We start from the raw sequence: 13,392 nt of genomic DNA on the forward strand, positions 1-13,392 counted from the left end.
TTTTTGACATGGAAATCAACTAGAATTTGCAGTGAAGAAATACAGCTGATGATCGTAAGGAGATAACTATTTCTAATTATATATTTTAATGTATTTTCCCAAGATACGCATATAAAATTAGTATGAAACTGGTTAGCACCTTCTCATTTTAATTGTTTACATACTTTTGTAACCTAAAGAATGCAAAAATGACGAGGCAATTCTGGAATTAAAAATTTCTGAATTGTTGTCCCAAATGAGGACACACTAGAGAAAATAACTTTATACTATATATTTTATATGATGGGTTTACCCGATTTTCTGGCTTTATTTAGACAGGGAACAATGTCTCTGTGGAGCTAATGTAAGAAATCCAGACAATTACAATAACTGAGAAGAGTTCATAGACTACACACTACATACTACTACAGTCTAGTACTGAGTATCTCCAATACTCGGTCAAGAGGAACTACATTGGCTTTTACTGATAATAAAGTTGCTGAGTGGAGCAAAGGAGGGCTTGTCACAACAGGGAAGGTCGAGAAGTCACAGACAAGCTGGGGGTGGCGGGGTGGAGCAGAAGCTCTCAGAGATGGCCCTGTGGTTTACAAGGTCACCAGTCAACCATCGTCATCTCGTCTTTGAGATGTGACTAGAGGAACAGTAGAACTAAAGGCCAACTCAAAGGAAGGTGGTCTTTAAGGCAGACAAGATGGGTAGAATACTTGAAGGTGAGGAACCACAGGTAAGAAAACTGCATCTGATGCACAACGGTTTATACAATTTTATAATCCTAAAGTGCATGCCAATATGTGAGATTGCCATATTAATTACGATAATATTTGCTTTATCAAATGCAAAGGGAGAAAGGACACAGTAAATTTTTTAATCTGTATAGAAGTATATCAGGGAAAGATTTCTCTTAATGAAAGGGCTGTACCATGATTCCAATATTCCACATAGAAGAGCATGTGCCTTTATACCATTTTAAAGGGGTGGTTTTTAAAATAGTATCGAAATAGAACAAGGAACATCTAACTTAAAAATCAAAGGAAATAGGAGAAGTGTAAATTAGGTATGTCAGCATCAGACTATAAAGTGTGGCACCAGATCTGGGTAAGCTACAACATTAGGACTGCAGGTGCCAAGATCAACCAGATAAACACTGATGTTATCTATAATTACCTCATTTTTAGCTTAAATCACAGGTAATGAGGGAACTCAGAGACTCTAAAAGGCAATTAGAAACTATACTGGCTTTTTTGCTTCCTATATCAGGAATTTTTAAAAACTTACTTTTATTTAAAGCTTTTTTTCCCCCTCCATAATGAAACATCAGGGCATATTACATATACATATAAAAACAAAAACAACTCACAATTACTCACAAGCCTAAAATGGATTTCTTCATATTTCTAGGTGAAAAATGTTCTCATGTGATGAGGCATCATTGAAACAAAGGCAACTGATAGTTCAGCGTGTGGTGGTTTGTTAAAATTAATTTACAATGATGTTTTGACTCGGGTTTGGATTTAACTGTGAATTGAGAAATCTTGAGCTTCCACATCAATATTCACAAGGTGGATAACAACTGAGTTAGCAACAGTTTTGGACTGTCAGATATCATATTTTTAAAAAATGTATTATTTTCTTCAAAATATAGTGTTTAAAAGCTTCTAAATTCAGGATCATATTAAAGTACTCAACAAATGTACTTTTAGAAGAGAAATAAGAAAAGCTGTGTCACGAGGTTATAAAAAATTAAGCACATAAGTCATATTACTAATCAAAGGATCAAACATATAGAAATGAGGTGAGAAAAGGACCTGTTCCAGACAATTGCTACGAAGTTGTCTGAAATGAATGTTTTCTATTCCATGGTTTACTGATGTTTCTTACATAATTAACAAGTAGGGGAAATCCCTTTCTTCAAGACACCTCGGTACAGACCTCCCCACCTTCTTGGGCCCCCTGTCCCGTCCTTGTTTTCCTTGCTATTGGTGATAACCAGCATGGACTTGATATCTTATTTTCTATATGATAAAGAATTTACGACACAGTCTATGATGTAAACAATACTGCAATGGAAATACTTACAGAATTGAAAACAAATTATTCTCTAGTCATTATTCTCTAGTCATTCTCTAGTCAAGCATTGATTTCCCAAAATCTGATGTCCTAATTAAAAGTCAATCCTGTTTCTTAAACCATGTTTTCCAAGACTGGGTTGACTTGTAGGGAATAACACATATAGAAATACATGTAGGGAATAACACATATAGAAATACATGTACTTTTGAAATAAATACTTTCTCTTAAAAAGATTTAAGTGGATTATATTTTAACTGAATCCATCATTCATTTGATGACCAGCACTATGCAACAGAACTTCCTGAGATGACAGAAATGTCCTCTATCTGACCATCCAATATGGTAATCACTACTCACACGTGGCTACTAAACAGGTGAAATATGGCTAGTGCAACTGAATGACAGTTGTTTATTGTCTTATTTTAATTAATTTAAACCTAAACTTAGCCCCATGTCACTAGTGGTTCCTATATCGGACAGTGAAACTGTTTTAGGATGATAAACCATTCATATATACATTCCCTTTTAAAGTAACAACTAAAAAGGTTCAAGAGATGTAAAGATAAATATGCACATGATACATACTCATATAGTGTCCCTGGGGAAAGAAGACAGAAATACATTAAAAGCTAGACTATACAAGTGGTTAAAAAATCAAGATGATTCTGTGAGAGATGTAACACAGTATAAAATTCACTCTAAGTAAAATCAGATATACATGTAAAAGTTTTTTCTTCTTTTCTTCTTTTTCGTCTCTTAGCTCACTGCCTCTCACTGTGTTTCTGTCTCCATCACCACTCTGCCTCCTGCTTCCTCCCACCTCCCTCTTCACTCACACACTCACACTCACACAGACACAGACACACAACACACACACATGCTAACACACACAACACACACACGCTCACACTCACACATTCACACGCACACTCACACATACACACACACACTCACACACATAAAAGTTAGAAAAGCAGATCTTTAGTGATGACAGTGGTACATCTATAAGTTACCAAAAATGATCGATACTGGGAAGAATCAGACCTGAGATGTGGACTGTGCGCATTTTTTAACCATACTTGGCAAGAGACTGGCTCAAAGATCCTGGAAACAGTAATTTAAAATGAAGATCAACGGGCCATGTGATCAAATAAACTTCAGTTCAAGGTCAATGTGTACTTTATTATTTGTTACACTAACATACCTGGGGAAACAACTTTACATGGGCCCCCGGAAAAATAAGGAAATACCCCCAACCCCAGGGTGACTAGAAAACATCACTCATTTATAGTTAAAAAGAAAAAAAATGCACTGATTTTAAAAATCCATGCTTGAATACCTAATTTACCCAGCATGATGAAAGGCCAAGGTATGCCATTTTCTCAACTCAAAAATGTTGAGAGTACAAAAACATTTCTAAAACTTAAAGGAATTTTTTTCCAGATGTGATATACATTTGGGAAATGCCTGGCTATTTGCTTCTACATTAAATAACTCCACACTGCTTGGCTTTTGGAGTTTTCCATTCTGCTTTTAGTGGCATTTCTCTCAAGGCCATCTATTTCAGGCGATCAGCTATTGATTCGTAAAATAATATATTAGCTTTCAGAAATCCTAAATCTGCACCCCTGTCACTTGCTCACTTTTTCTTTTTTAAAACCAAGACAACAAAGTAAACTTTGAACTGTCATACATTCTAGCCTATTTCAATAACATAAACTATATGAGCATTTTGCAAGGAAAAAAAATGAGAAATTAGATAAGTGGAAGCACTTTCAGAACTGGAAGGGCTTTCCTGTGACTAAATCTACCTAAATAAACAAACTCTTTGGCTATTTTAACATTTTCCCCATTTCTAACTTTCTGATTACATCCTCCTTGGGTGAAGATATTAGAAATTTGACCTCTAAATAACTGATATGTTACTGCATCTACAAAGAAAAGAGGGGTGATCCCTTTTCTCAACACTGGACACTGGGAAGACACTGAAGTGAAGAAATCAGGGTGCGGAGACCCGGCCCCAGCTGCACGCTGCTTCCCACGCAGAGGCCTGAACACCAGGGGGAGCAGTACTTCTCTCACCGATTTTTTAAAACAGCTGCTCCACATCACAGTAGAAGATGAGTGGTTTTCTCACGACCTCCTTGCCCTAATTAAATTATGCTTCATAAAAAATCCTCTGTTAATATGCAGACATACTCTCCACTGCTGAAATTTTATGTTATTTGAAAGTTCATGGACTTCAAAAGAACCCAAATCTAGTCCTGACTTCATAAAAGACCTTTTGTTACTTTGTTATTTGCTGTTCTGTTAGTTCATACACATGATAATTCAGATATTCCCAAATGGATGCCACAAAACAATTATATGACCACAGATATCTTTATAATGAACGAGCCGGATGTTTTCGTAAAGTTGTTGCGTGGAATGCTACTATAAGATTGAAAATCAGTACCGGAAGAAAATTTTCATTTTTTCTACAGAACTTTTTAAAATACTATAATTCGGAATGGTACCTAGAGATACAGAGGCAGGAAAATGGGCTCCTTCTCTAGGGAGCAGGCTCCATCAGTCGCTCAGAGGGCAGCAGGAGAAACAGGGGTGGGAGCAGTGTTCAAAATGCCAAACAGACCACTCTGGCTTTATTTATTTATCCTACTCCCTCCACCCTACCTCAGATCTCTCAGGTGGGAAAAAATGAGGTCAGAATACAAAGAAGAGACTCAGGCTCTGGGCGTGGCCCTGTGGTGGGGTGGAGGAGGGGCGGGCAAGCAAAAGACAGGAGTTACTTTGGAGATTTTAAATTTACTCTTGTGAACCGAACAAGATCCAAACAACCAGAGCTCTGTGCCTGATTCAGTGACAGTGGGGCTCTACCACTAAGGGAGCCTTAAGATCTAGAAGCATGTTAAAAATTGGAGACAGAGTTAAGAGATGGTGTGCAACTATTCTGTTTTGCTTCAGATGGGTTCAGAGACTTGGTCATGTCATCCAAATTATTTTTCTAATCTGAACAAGTAGCTGGAAATACAATCTTTGAAACTCCTTGAGAATATGTCAACCAGACTAAACTACTTCTATATCTATCTCAGAAAAGTGCCTCTATAATCATGGAATGAAACCTAGGTCCATATGTTCAGATGATACTAGGACATCTTTTTAATTTTCAAATATTCTCTCATTACCAGGCTAATTTTATTCCATAACTGGTTTAGTGATTTCTCCCTTACTTCTAGGCACATAATATTCACTCTCAATTGTAACATTATCAACTATGTCATATAATTTTGTGCAATTTAAAGATTCACATTTTCAACTCCCAGTTAAAATTTTTGATCACTGATTTTAGATATATCAAACATCTATGATACACTGAAATTTACTGTCAAAATAGCAGTCCCTGCAAAGTAACAATGTCACCACAATGAAACAGTTATGTGTAAATACCCATGTTGTATGAGTTTGTCACTGATAAATACAAGGCCAACCGAATCTACCCATTCTGAGTACCCCAAACCCCCAAAGAAAGCACTGCTGCAGTAGAAAATGAAGAATGTCTTTGTTAATATTGTTCACCTCATGTTCATTTACTTTGTCTATCAAATATATCCTTCCTCCCAACCACAACCCACCCTCAATATTAACTAGCCCATCTGGTATTCCCCTACTTCTTGGTGAAATGCCCCCACGATGACACCAGTCCTCATGTATGCTAGTTGCTTCCATGTCTGTCTCCCCTCCTAGATCACGAGTGCACCAAGAGCAGGGTCTTTGTTTTAATCTTTGTCTAGCACACTGGCTGGCCTGTAATGGGTGCAGAATAACGATCTGCAGAATGAATGAAGATACGTTAGATCTCATGATGAACAACAACAAACTTTCATATATATTTGGTTTGGCCAAAAAGTTCATTTGGGCTTTTCCATACGCCGGAATGGAAATGGGTGTTTATATATATACATATTTGTTTATATATGTATAAACAAATGTCAGAAAAGCACTTCTGAAAGCTCTGGATTAATAATAAATTTTAAAAATAGGATTATTAACCACTGCCACTTTCCCTCAAAAGGCAAGGTAATCTGATATAGAAAAGAGACAAATATTAAATACTAATTTTATTAAAATATTCTATGTAAATTTCACCCTTAAACTATATCTTTGAGACTTATAAATTGTCCATCAAATCAAACATCAGAAATTTACTGCCACTTTAAAACTATATAGAATTTTAAAATACTTCCCTGGTGGCACAGTGGTTAAGAATCCGCCTGCCAAGGCAGGGGACACGGGTTAGATCCCTGGTCCAGGAAGATCCCACATGCCAAGGAGCAACTAAGCCCGTGCGCCACAGCTACTGAGCCCGTGTACCACAACTACTGAAGCCCGCGTGCCTAGAGCCCATGCCCCGCAACAAAGAGTAGCCCCCGCCCTCTGCAACTAGAGAAAGCCTGCGCGCAGCAACAAAGACCCAATGAAGCCAAAAATAAATAAAATGAGTAAATTTAAAATACTTTTCTGAGATGAAGGCCAACTTTGTTAGGTGAAAAAGTTGATTAAAACTTAAAGGAAGTTTTAGAAAAGAGAGAAATAAAAAGAAACTAGTATTGTTACTCACTATGTGTTAGGTGACTGGTCCAGCAGTTCTACACATTTGTATGTATGCCCTCTACAACTCTGTGATATAGGAGCTGTTAATACTCCAGCTTCACAAATGAAGTAATTAGGAATCAGGGAGGTTAATTACCTTGCCTAAGATCACACAGTCAGTAAGTGCTGGAGCTAAGATGTAAACTTTATTCTGTCTTATTTCTATCTGTGCATTTTTTCTAAACTGTTTCCCTAAATTATGTATTTATTCTTAAGAACTTAAAGAGTCAGTGTCATATAATTATATAGATTCTCAACAAAATACAGGCATCACATCAAAGTGAGGAAAGCAACTTTCTAAGAATCAGGAAAGAAACCCTAATTCTAGATCCTCCTCTTTCATCTATTTACTAACCTATGTTCTAGAAAAATAATTTAAAAGGCAAGGCCTCAGGAACTTAAGATGAGTGGGTGGAGAAGGAGTGGGATGGGGAATTCAGTTTGGTCTTGATTATCTTTAGTATGTGTTATGGACTGAATGTGGCCCCCACAGATTCATGTTCTGAATCCTGACACCCAATGTGACAGTGTTTGGGGGTGGGGCCTTTCGGAGGTGATTAAGTCACCAGGGCTGAGCCCTAATGAATGGAATTAGTGCCTTTACAAAAGAGGCTCCCAGAGATCTTTCTTGCCCCTACAGCCAACTGAGAACTCAGTGAAAAGACTCCACCTATGAACCCGGAAGTGGGCTCCATCAAACACCAAATCTACCAGCATCTTAATCTTGAACTTCCCAGACTCTAAATTGTGAGAAATAAATTTCTGTTGTTTATAAGCTACCTAGTCTCTGGTATTTTGTTATAGCACCCCAAACAAACTAATACAGTATAACTTTCAATAATTAAATTGTTTCTATAATTCCGTATTCCTAAAAATAATAGATTAACAAATTTATATCATTCTAAGAGCCTAACCAGAACCTAGATTTCTAATTTTAAATCCAAAGTATGCTTTTGCCCTATTATCTCTAATATTTTGAATCACTGCTTCATTGTCCTTTCAAGAGACATATGACCCTCTTACATACAAATCGGGGTGAGGAGGAAGGTACTATACCAATAATAAATGTAAATGATGTAAGGATATTTCCCACATCCTCCCAAATTATTAATTACATGTAAATAGGATACACAAATATCTTTGTGATGAAACTTGAAACCTAATTTAAAAAATTTCCTCACTGACTAAAGGAAGTTCAAATTAATGGTTTTCTTCCTTATTCAGAAAAAGACAACTTTTAAATTCAAAAAGAACCAACTATAATTTCTTAAAAACTTTTAACCAACTTAAACAGCCTTTGACTCTGTGGGCTACAGAATACACCATACTGAGAAAGGGAGGCAACTGTGGAAGCTCTGATCAATATCAAGAAATAAGAGAAAACCAAATACCATATGCTAACACATATATATGGAATCTAAAAAATAAAAATTGGTTCTAATGAACCTAGGGGCAGGACAGGAATAAAGACGCAGATATAGAGAATGGACTTGAGGACACGGGGAGGGTGAAGGGTAAGCTGGGACGAACTGAAAGAGTGACATGGACATATATACACTACCTAGTGTAAAACAGATAGCTAGTGGGAAGCAGCCACATAGTACAGGGAGATCAGCTCCGTGCTTTGTGACCACCTAGAGGTGTGGGATAGGGAAGGTGGGAGGGAGACGCAAGAGGGAGGAGATATGGGTACGTATGTGTACGTATAGCTGATTCACTTTGTTATAAAGCAGAAACTAACACACCACTGTAAAGCAATTATACTCCAACAGAGATGTTTATATATATATAAAGAAATAATGCCATCAGTACTTTAGCGCCAAGTGCCTTTTTATTTTCTTTCCTTAAAAAGAAAATAAAATATATAAAGGGGAAATTTTTCCCTTATTTCTTCAACAAAAGTTCTTTTGAAATATGAAACTTGGTCTTTCTTTACAGGGAAAAAACTATGAAGTCAAAAAGAATGAATATTTCTTAGTTAAAAAAAACAGTGTGTAGTTTATAGTCCTTATTCAAGGACTACACATTTTTCAAGACTCAAGAGTCACCCCGTTATGCCAGCTGTAGGATTTCTTAATTCAAAAGATACACATAAGTATTTTGCAATTCTTTTTTGCATTCAACTACCTATGTTTTTTAATTCAACATCAGGGTTTCTGACTAAATCATTACAAGTTTTGTTGATTGGCTATGACTCGAAACTGAACAATCACTGGCCGTTATTATTTTGAACTGTCTCTTGGAGTCAGCATTTCATTTAAGGTATTATTTGAAAATTATCCAACTGTCAAAATCCAGAAGATAATACATTTTTACTAATGGCACAGTTTGGGAAAATACACTAAAAAATGGTACCATGTGAAATTAAATTGTAAAAATAATTAGGGTCAGCTAAGATGATTTACCACTGAATACACAGAATCTAGAAAATCAGAGTTAAATAGACAAAATTATTTTAAAATAATCTAAAATGATTTATATTCCATCCTATGCCATTTATACAATGCCAAGATGTTGTCTGAAATTTAAGCAATATTTTGAGTTTCCCAGAGAAACTCAAAATAACTGGTCTGAGTTTTCTCTAAATTGACTCTTAAAGCAACAGATTTTAACATGAATTTGTGGCTACATAAACACAGCCTAACTCTTTCAAAAATGAGGTAAAAATGAAGTTATTTTCATACTGGTAATTATAACATTATAGTTTTAACTTTTAAAAGCTTTACACTGACTCAAAAAACCATACAGACTTCCAATGAACTTTTGCAGAATATCATAATTTGATCAATCAAGATATTTAAAAACATAGGGTAAAAAAGGAAATTTTTTAAATGCTCACCTTCAATTTATTTCATAGGTCACTGTTATACCATCTAATAAGATAATTAAAAACATGCAAGCAGCTGGTACTACAGCTAAACAGATTAATGTAATAGTCTGTAGTCATATGTGCTGGCAAGGGGCTCGCCTCTTTGGAGAGGAGAAGGTCAGCTGCCCTTGGGAAGAGGAGGGGGGATGGGGAGAGAACGCTCCTACCATGTGGCCCTGTGCTACAGTCACTAAGTTAAACGTCTACTGCAAACTGCTCATTGGCAAACTACTTCTCTGCTTTCATACCCTCAGTTTGAAAGGGTCTCAGTTTTAATGGTGAAATAAGAAACAGAGTAAGCTCATTTAATCTAACAGAAAACATTAACACTAGTCTTTAAAAAGCACAAGGTATACTGCATAAACCAGTAATATCTTCTCAATTCTTCTAATCTTTCCATTTTACCACATCACCTGCAAATTAGTTGGGAGATAAACAATTAAATTTTAACAGAAACTTCCAAAACAAGATCTAGCTATTACCCAGGCACCATATAATCATCATACTGGTACCTTAGGAGTTAAATGCAGCTGTACGCTATATGAATCAATGAAGCAAACCACAAGAGACACAAATCCAAAGTGAAACCTCCTAGCCTCTGAAAAACAAATCTATGAGCCTTAGGCACATAAAGCTATAGATACGGTCCATTGATTGTAAATTTCAAACTTCGTCAAAATTCCAAAAATCCACCTCTGAACTTATACTCATAATAAAACATCTTCCTCTTATCTCTACTATGTGTACAAATGTGTTATATAAAGGCAACCTGGAATATACAGCAGAGACAGAGTATCAAGCCTCAGGTTAAGCTTGTTCTTAGCCTCCTTTCTGCTAAAAAACAAAAGTTATTTTCCTGTAAGACATTTCTTTTTTAAATCTTCCTTTTGGTGTCTCTACATTAGTGCACTGTAAAAATATTCTACAATACCAGAAGATTAAAAATGATGACAATGATGAGGATGACATGGACTGGAAGATAAAAGCAGCTAATATTTATTCAGCATTTGCCACACAACATTAGCCCATTAACTCCTTGTAACAAATGTGTTTTATTATCCCCACATTCAAGGTGAGGAAGCTGAGCCTAAGACTTGTCCAAAGTCTCCATTTGGAATCAGGATACGAACCAACTCGCTATGTTTAGATATTATTAATGAACAAAAAACAAAACAACAACAAAAAAAGAGACTGTGCCCTCTTATAAGTGACCATCTAAGACCACAATAATATAAACAAATAATGGAAAGAATATAGACTTAGGTGACCAATTCAAGACTGAATTGGAAAGTTAATAAAACCTTGGCACATGCTATAAAAGGGTACACACGTGGAACGTTAAGTGAACACTAAGGCAGCAAAGTTGCCAGTTCACATGAGGTAAGCACAAAGAATTAATAATATTAATGCACGGCTTTGCATTTAGATTTTCTAAAGGCTTTACCTTATACAGTCCTATCTCGATCTTTAAAACAGTTGTGAGAAGGAGGCAGGTCAGACATTATAATGTCCATTCTATAGATAAAAAAACTAGAGCTAATAATTATCCCAAGACACAGCATATATAGCTTGAGTATCCTAGTACTAGGTTGACAGCCAGAATTATCTGCGAAGAACGGTCAGGATTTCTGAGGTGGTTTAAAACACAAAGGTAGACTTGTTAGGCTAAAGATATTTGACGGTTGGAACATTCACATTTTTCTAATAAACTATTTCTACTTGCTTTAAAAGAGCTCTGATAGTAATGGAAAAATAATTTTCATTTTCAAAAGTAAATTTTATTGACAATTCTGTTCCATTTTAGTGTGATTCTGCAAGAATTCCTAGGTTTTATCAGTTAACCTGATATGAAAATATACCCTAGAGCTGTGCTTCTATGAATTCTGCATTTAACCCAAGTGTCAAATTCACAAGTAAGTTCATTATATTTTAAGAGCTATTGCCTACTCAGTAGAAAAGTATTCATTTCACACCTTAAATACTATAATACTATTTAATAACAGCACTGGCCTGCCAACTATTAAAAGCTCATTTTTATACACTGTACTACCTGAGCTTTCTATCTTGCCTTTTTAATTACAACAATAAATTAATATCCTAACATTACAACACTGACAGGCATTGATTAAAACTATATTAGTTAACAACATTAGTATTTACTGTGCAAAGTTGCATTAGGAGTTCATTTTCAAAGTACAATTATTATTCAATAATACTAAGATACTTTAATCTTCAAACTACTCAAGAACAAAATAAACTACCAGATAACACTGTGCCTTCATATTAACACTTTCTGTTAACTTGCTGTCCATTAGTTACTATAATTAGCTAACTACAAATGTAGTTATGAAGTATAATTCATCAATGAAATTGATATATACATATGGGTTTTCCTGCCTTTGAAATACATCTTTATTTTCCTTTTGTCTTGGATTTTTTTTAACTGTATTTATATCTAATACTGATATTTCCACCATGGATTTCACACATATTAATCTTAGCATTCCTCAGTTACATGACAAACATGAGTATTTATTTAAATATCTTTTACAGAGAGTTCCCTGGTGGTCTAGTGGTCAGGATTCTGCACTTTCACTGCTCTGGCCCAGGTTCAATCCCTGGTCGGGGAACTGAAATCCTGTAAGCTGTGCAGCATGGCCATAAATAAATAAATAAGTATCTTTTATATTCATCTTTTTTTTTTTTTTGGTATGAGCAACATGTTCAGATAGAGGATTCTACCTATTATTTAATATGTCAAATTCCAAACTTAATATTACACTTCAGCACTAAAAGAAGGTTCTGGAGAACTCCAACATTTATAAGGTAGGATGGGTACAGAGAAAACATAATGACAACACGTGAGCTTTTACTGCTGTGATAATACGTTTCTAGAACACCATGGGAACATAAGCCTTCTGTAGTATCCGTGACACTTGAATGACTGATTATAAAGACCCCAACTGGTATAAAATAAAGATGTCAAGCATCTCAATTACCACCTCATTTCTGGAATTCATAAACAAACTGTAAAAACTTTCACAATTACTACACTTTTATTAAGTGCTTCCTGAATATAAGCTTGCCTGGGATCTGAAGAAACAAATGACATATTTCCAGCTAGGTATACAGAATATGTGTTCAAGCAAAAGATAAAGATTCTCAGCATAAATTCCATATTTATTATAGAAAAGAAGGAATTATAGCTTAATATTCAAATGAGTTTCCAAGTGTACAGTGGTTCTTGCATATATTTTATAGCATCAACACACAAGTATCGGAACTTATTAACCATAAGGACAATGTACTCCAGTTAAAGTACTTCTTTAAGAATCTGCATTGCTACCTATAATGCCGAAATGTATTATTACTCAATCACTACTTCTTATTCCCCAAAAGAAAACAACCTAGTTCTTACATCATTTTGGTTTAGTATATGAATTTTTAAATATTACTGGAAAAACATTGATCTTTCTTCTTCCTAGGCTTCCCTGTTAAGAAGATACAAAATATATAAACATTTACTCAAACACATTCAAGTTATAAAGAGAATATTAACAAATAACTAGATAAGATGCATGTTTCCTTAATTGCTGTATCCTTTTAAAAAATTGTTAATTGAGATGTAACTGCCCTGTTTGCTGAAGAGCCAAACGGGATGTTAACAAACAGCACTTAATGTAACCATGGATTATATTTTATACTCTCTGAGATGCTCACAAGCATTACACTCTGTATTAGCAGGAAACTTAAACAAAGGAAGCCTTTAGTGCTGTAAAAGATATACTGGAAAAACAAAAACA

The 13,392-nt window shown here is 35.3% G+C and overlaps 1 protein-coding gene across 22 annotated transcripts in view; it reads right to left on the reverse strand.

Moving 5' to 3' along the window:
- The window catches only part of TBC1D5 (TBC1 domain family member 5), a 567,716-nt gene that overhangs the window by 259,672 nt on the left and 294,652 nt on the right, over positions 1 to 13,392 (reverse strand). The window lies entirely within an intron of this gene.

This window comes from Kogia breviceps, chromosome 5, assembly GCF_026419965.1.
Source record: "Kogia breviceps isolate mKogBre1 chromosome 5, mKogBre1 haplotype 1, whole genome shotgun sequence".
Taxonomy (NCBI): domain Eukaryota; kingdom Metazoa; phylum Chordata; class Mammalia; order Artiodactyla; family Physeteridae; genus Kogia; species Kogia breviceps.